This window comes from Meles meles, chromosome 1 (genome assembly GCF_922984935.1).
Source record: "Meles meles chromosome 1, mMelMel3.1 paternal haplotype, whole genome shotgun sequence".
In the NCBI taxonomy this organism is placed as follows: domain Eukaryota; kingdom Metazoa; phylum Chordata; class Mammalia; order Carnivora; family Mustelidae; genus Meles; species Meles meles.
This window is the reverse complement of record NC_060066.1, coordinates 136,497,863-136,504,310: the sequence shown is the minus strand read 5'-3', so window position 1 is coordinate 136,504,310 and position 6,448 is coordinate 136,497,863.

The window sequence follows — 6,448 nt, the reverse complement described above, 5'->3', positions numbered from 1 at the left end:
ATAGGAAGTACAGCAGAAAGAATATGGAAATTGGAGCAGACAGATCTGGGAAAACCAACTCTGAGACTTACCAGTTATATGATCTTGAGTCTCTCTGAGCCTCGGGCCAATCCTCTTAATAGAAGTTGGGATAATAATACCTATAATTAAATGACATAGAATGAATTTTGTATGTGTGAAAGTATCTGACACATACATCCTTATTTTTGACAAAATAGCTATAAAAGACTGCATTTGAAGACTGCATTCTGAAGAACTACTTCAAGGTTTATTTTAATTAAACTAATTTCTGAATCTGAATTCTTAAAGTTCTCTTGAGGCTTCAGGTGTCTTTTTTTTTTTAAGATTTTATTTTTTTATTTGACAGAGAGATCATAAGTAGGCGGGGGGAGGGGAAGCAGGCTCTCTGCTGAGCAGAGAGCCCGATGCGGGGCTTGATCCCAGGACCCCGAGATCGTGACCTGAGCCGAAAGCAGAGGCTTAACACACTGAGCCACCCACATACCCCTTCAGGTGTCTTTATTCCACATCACAGTGGGTGGTGACAGTGCCCACCATCTGGGTAAGTCACAAACCCCTGTCCCCAGGCATCATAGACAGCAGAGAGACCATCATCACTGGATTGTTCTGACCTCTTGGTCTCTATACCAAGACATAGGGCACTTGACCAGGTCTCACTAAGGCCAACTACTCAGCTCCTCACGTTAATGAACTGCAGTGACCCATTATTCATTTAGTTATTTAGAGTAGAATAGTTCTTTGATACCCATCTCTTCAAGCTTTAATCATGGTATTGAAAGTTGGTTACAAATGCTTGACTCTCTACAGACTCATTGTTAATGATAAATATTTTTGATGCCTATAGTGAAACTTACCTTCTTTTTTTTAAATAAAATTAAAAAAAATCTTTTATTTTTTATTTTTTTATAAACATATAATGTATTTTTATCCCCAGGGGTACAGGTCTGGGAATTGCCAGGTTTACACACTTCACAGCACTCACCATAGCACATACCCTCCCCAATGTCCATAACCCCACCACCTTCTTCCAACACCCCTCCCCCCAGCAACCCTCAGTTTGTTTTGTGAGATTAAGAGTCACTTATGGTTTGTCTCCCTCCCAATCCCATCTTATTTCATTTATTCTTCTCCTACTCCCTTAATCCCTCCATGCTGCATCTCCACGTCCTCATATCAGGGAGATCATATGATATTTGTCTTTCTCTGACTGACTTATTTTGCTCAGCATAATACCCTCTAGTTCCATCCATGTCATCACAAATGGCAAGATTTCATTTCTTTTGATGGCTGCATAGTATTCCACTGTGTATATATACCACATCTTCTTTATCCATTCATCTGTTGATGGACAGCTAGGTTCTTTCCACAGTGTGGCTATTGTAGACATTGCTGCTATAAACATTTGGGTGCACGTGCCCCTTCGGATCACTATGTTTGTATCTTTAGGGTAAATACCCAGTAGTGCAATTCCTGGGTCATAAGGTAGTTCTATTTTCAACATTTTGAGGAACCTCCATGCTGTTTTCCAGAGTGGTTTCACCAGCTTGCATTCCCACCAACAGTGTAGGAGGGTTCCCCTTTCTCTGCATCCTCGCCAGCATCTGTCGTTTCCTGACTTGTTAATTTTAGCCATTCTGACTGGTGTGAGGTGGTATCTCATTGTGGTTTTGATTTGTATTTCCCTGATGCTGAGTGATGTGGAGCACGTTTTCATGTGTCTGTTGGCCATCTGGATGTCTTCTTTGCAGAAATGTCTGTTCATGTCCTCTGCCCATTTCTTGATTGGATTATTTGTTCTTTGGGTGTTGAGTTTGCTAAGCTCTTTATAGATTTTGGACACTAGCCCTTTATCTGATATGTCATCTGCAAATATCTTCTCCCATTCTGTCAGTTGTCTTTTGGTTTTGTTAACTGTGAAACTTACCTTTTGATTGACAATATCAGGTTGATGTTTCTTGGATTTTTTTAGGTATTGACTACACACTCACAGATGTCATTAGGTCACACACAAATGATGTTTAAATGTTTATGTCCTATAAACTGACAGACAAGTTGACACAGAAAGCCAGAAAGCCAGAATATTTTAGTTAGGGACCTATAGAACCTTTATTTATTTATTTATTTATTTATTTATTTGACAGACAGAGATCACAAGTAGGCAGAGAGGCAGGCAGAGAGAGAGGAAGAAGCAGGCTCCCTGCTGAGCAGAGAGCCTGGTGTGGGGCTCGATCCCAGGACCCTGGGACCATGACCTGAGCTGAAAGCAGAGGCTTTAACCCACTGAGCCACCCAGGCACCCCGTGACCTGTAGCTCCTTTAAATAGAATCATCTCCTACTGCCTGCTTAAGGCATCTGAACATGATTATTTTTCTGTTTTCTTCTCTAGATCTTCAATGGTGTTCCACCAGTGTCAATGAGGTTTTAGTCTCAGCAAATGCCAGTTAAGATTCAGACAGTGATAGGGCAATCCAGTTAAGTGTAAGCCACCCCCCCCCTCCCCCGCCAAACCTAGGAGTATTCGGGAAACAGATGTCTTGGTCTAGAGGCTGGTGTCTGGGTCACTGCAGAGCTGAGCTGTTAGGACGTTGGCTCAGGGGCCGACGATGGGCCCAGACAGAGGCCTTGTGGTTGTTTCAGATCTGCCCCTCTGAGTGGCTGTGCTTGGTGCAGGGAGTGAGAAAAAAGAAGCCCGAGACGTATGATTCTTGCCCTCTGAGGTGGTAACTATGGAAGCAAATGTTACTGACGGCAATATTGTGCAGCTTGGGGGGAGATGCTGCTTTGCTATGGGAGAGACAGGGAAGATGGGACTGGTGCTGGGCTTCGAAGGTTCGTCCTGGGGTGCATGGGGATGGCAAGCCCTGAGGTAATGGGAATATTACCTAGGCCTCCATGCTGTCAGCCAGCATCAGTCACCTTGGGTTTCCTACCAGGCTCAGAATCACCGGACAATGAGGAGGCAATTCGTGCAGAAATCCAGCTCCATCCATTAGACAGTTCCAAGGAACGAGCGGGAAGGCTCTTGGTCGGAAAGCCATTGTTGTAGCCACCACAAAATATTTATCAGTGCATTCATCACCACTGGCTGCAGGAAATGAGGCTACAGGAATCAGGGTGGGTTCCATTCTCTGAAATGATATAATTGGCATTTCAGGTAAATAGCTGACCTGGCCTGTACCCAAATTCCCCCTGGGCCTTTGTGAACCAAATGAGCACAGGTTCTGTCCTGTCCAGAGCTCCTGGAGTCCTGAGTAAACTAGACATGGATCTACTCCAGGCGCCAGGCCCCAGCAGAACCTGTATTCTCTAGAACCCAGAGGAAGCCCATCTGGACCTGGGCTGGGGTCCCAAGACTTTCCTGTTTTCACAGCCAGCACTCCTTGTTGCCTGGGTTTGGGACTACAGATGTCACAAGGAAAATAGTCCAGGAGTACTCAGTCATGACCCTCCCAGTGGCCTCTCTTGTCAGTACTTTCAGAGCCAACTCTGAGCTGTACAACCCATGGGCAGCAGGAGGTTACCGGGGGATTACCAAAGGATTAGGGGGCTTTGCTGAGTGAGCACGAATGGGGTACTTTCTGCCAGAGTGACTTCTCTGAAACAAATCTGATCATGCCATCCCTCCATGGCTCTACATCTCCTACCACTGTATTTAGAAAAGTGTTGCCCAATCATCCTCTTCAACAAACCCACCCAGCACAGGCAGTGATTATTAAAATGCATATTCCTGGGTCCACTCCCTGACGTGCTGAATCTGAATTTCTGCGTGCGTTGTTCGGGAACCACAGTAAAACCACACTTAAAACAAACCCCCCCACAGATTCTTTCTTTCTTTTAAAAAATATTTTATTTATTTATTTATTTGAGAGAGAGAGAGAATGGGGGACACAAGTGAAGGAGCAGAGGGAGAGGGAGAAGCAGACTACCTACTGAGCAGGGAACCCAACACGGGGCTTGATGCTAGGACCCCAGGATCATGACCTGAGCTGAAGGCAGACGCCCTACTGACTGAGTCACCCAGACCTCCCTCCGCCACAGCTTCTTATGTACACTAAAGTTTAAGAACTGTAGTACTTGTTTAAATTCTCTTAAGGACAACGAAGGGATTGATGCAAAAGAAGCTAAGGCAGTAAGACTAACCATGTGCACTTTAGTAGAGATTGTTAGGCATACTATATACAACAAATTACAAATGGAGGTACAATCACAAGTCCCACTGTAGTCCTGTCCTAACTGGGCAAAACCGTGTTCACAGGTCTAGGGTTGGACTGGTAGGGTACTGCAGTGGTGGAGGGTAGGCTATAGCTGGGAGTTGGGAACCCAGAGACTAAAACTAAGATAGAGGTCCTACCCTAGGACTATCAAGGAGAAAGGAGTCAGAGGTTTGGGTCAACACTGGCAGGCAAACCAAGGTTTGGCACTCCTAAGAACAAGTAATGTCAGTAAGTCCCAAAGACAGCAACTGTGGAAGGGACCATGAACATCACCATCATGAAGAGTCAGGAGCCAGACAAAAACTGGGCAAAGAACTGTGAGGGGTCTGGAAAATGTAGGGCTAGCACTACCCTCTAGGAGCTCTGGGGACAGCATGGCAGGCTTCTGTGATGCGGTTTGACAATGAAGGTCTTGTTTTGGGCTTATGCTTCTTGAGCTAGCTTAAATCTTTTTGTCTCTTCGTTTCTAGCTGGGCCAGTATCTGCCATGCTTTTCACTTCATCACAAAGTTGAATAAAACAGGATTTGTTCATCGGATTTGCTGTGGAACCATGCTGTTGGGGAGGGTCGTGAGGCACTACTGTCCCAGTATGCGCTGGCTTCGTCCTGGGCCTGATGCTCCCTGCCCCGCTAGGTGCAAGACCTCGGCCACCCGGTCTCTCTGCTCACAGTTACACCACTCTTTCAAATCCCGTCTCCACCTCGTCTACTGTCTCGATTTCCAAACCCTGCTTCTCATAAGTGTTTTAGGCACTGCAGCCTATCCCCTTCCTTTCTCCCTTCTTTCCTTCCTTCCAGCAATTTCAGATAATTATAGAAATACTATGCTTTTTTGAGCAGAGGGTCTGACAAGCATCTGCATGCAGTTTTGGCCTTTGTTTGATACCCATCTGTTTCCCTGCTCTTCTTTTTAATTAAAAGGGCAGAAGGTGTGAGCGTGGGCTGAAGACGGGTTGGGGCCGTCAAGACTTGAGCCCAATTCTGGCTCTGACATTGAGTCTCTCTCTGGCCTTGGGCAAGTTCCTTAAATCTTCTCTTTTTTACTGCCTCTAATGCAGAGTCAAACCTGTTTCTTAGGGACAGGCTGAAAAATTGTTGAAAATGCTAACCATTGAAAATATCTTCACAGCTGCATCTTTGGGCAAATTCCACATTCCTTTCTGCAAGGTCCAGAGTCAGATACTCTAGTTTCCCTCTGCCTGAGCACCTTCAGATAGCAGGCCTGTTTTTGTTTTTTTTTTTTTAACAGAACATCAAAAATAGACATTCATTATTTGTAGTTATTAAAAATAAAAAACACTCCTGTGCAAATTCAAGTGGAATGTGGTTATAAAAGCCAAGGTCTGTTGTCAAAGAAAAGTGGTGTGTGTGTGTGTGTGTTATGTAACAACTGATCCTTGATCCCTAGGTGTTACCTGGTGAGTAGCTGGTTGGATTTGGGGCTAACATGCCTTGGGAGCTGTCTGTAGCCTTGTTGGGAATAAGATAATCCTATGGAATTTGAATCCTGCTTGATAAACAACCTCTCTCCCTGGTCCATCTGACACAGCCCAGCTGGTTTTCGGGTCCAGCGATCTTGCTAACTGTGTCTCCTAGAGAAAAAGTTCCAAATGGTTAGTGTGGAGCTGGCTGCTGAGCTCGTGGCCCCCACCCCAGGCTTGCAGGAAGGATTCTGGGTTCTCCTGAGGACGTCTATGCTTCTGAGCCGGGGTTTCCTGGCTTGCTCTGTGGAGAGCAAATAGCTGCTTGAGTTTCTTTGGAGGGAGAGCGTGCTTCCCCGCCTGGGATGGAGAGCACAGTTTACTTCTTCTCTAAGCAAACTCCTTTGTGGTTGATCCAGGGCCTCTTGCTGCCAATGCACAGGGCCTGGGGGTCTGTTACAGCACTGGCTTCTTGGCTGGAGTCTAGAAGGACTCATTTTTGGCTGTTGGGTGAGTCAAAAATGATATTTCTATCATTTTACTTAAGTCAACCAAGCTAGGCCACTATAACCAAGACAGGAACTAATTTGGGCCACCTCATACTTTGTGGGGAATGTGTCCTGCATTGCTGGGCAGCTCTGCCCCTGCCCAACGCTCCCCACTACACACACACACTCAGGAACCCAGAGTCCTTCTGTTTTGTAGCTCTACCACCCTGAGTCCTTGAGAGTGTTTCCACTGTTGAAGCTGGGTTGGCACAAGACCAAGCCCAGACAGCAGATCGGGGAAG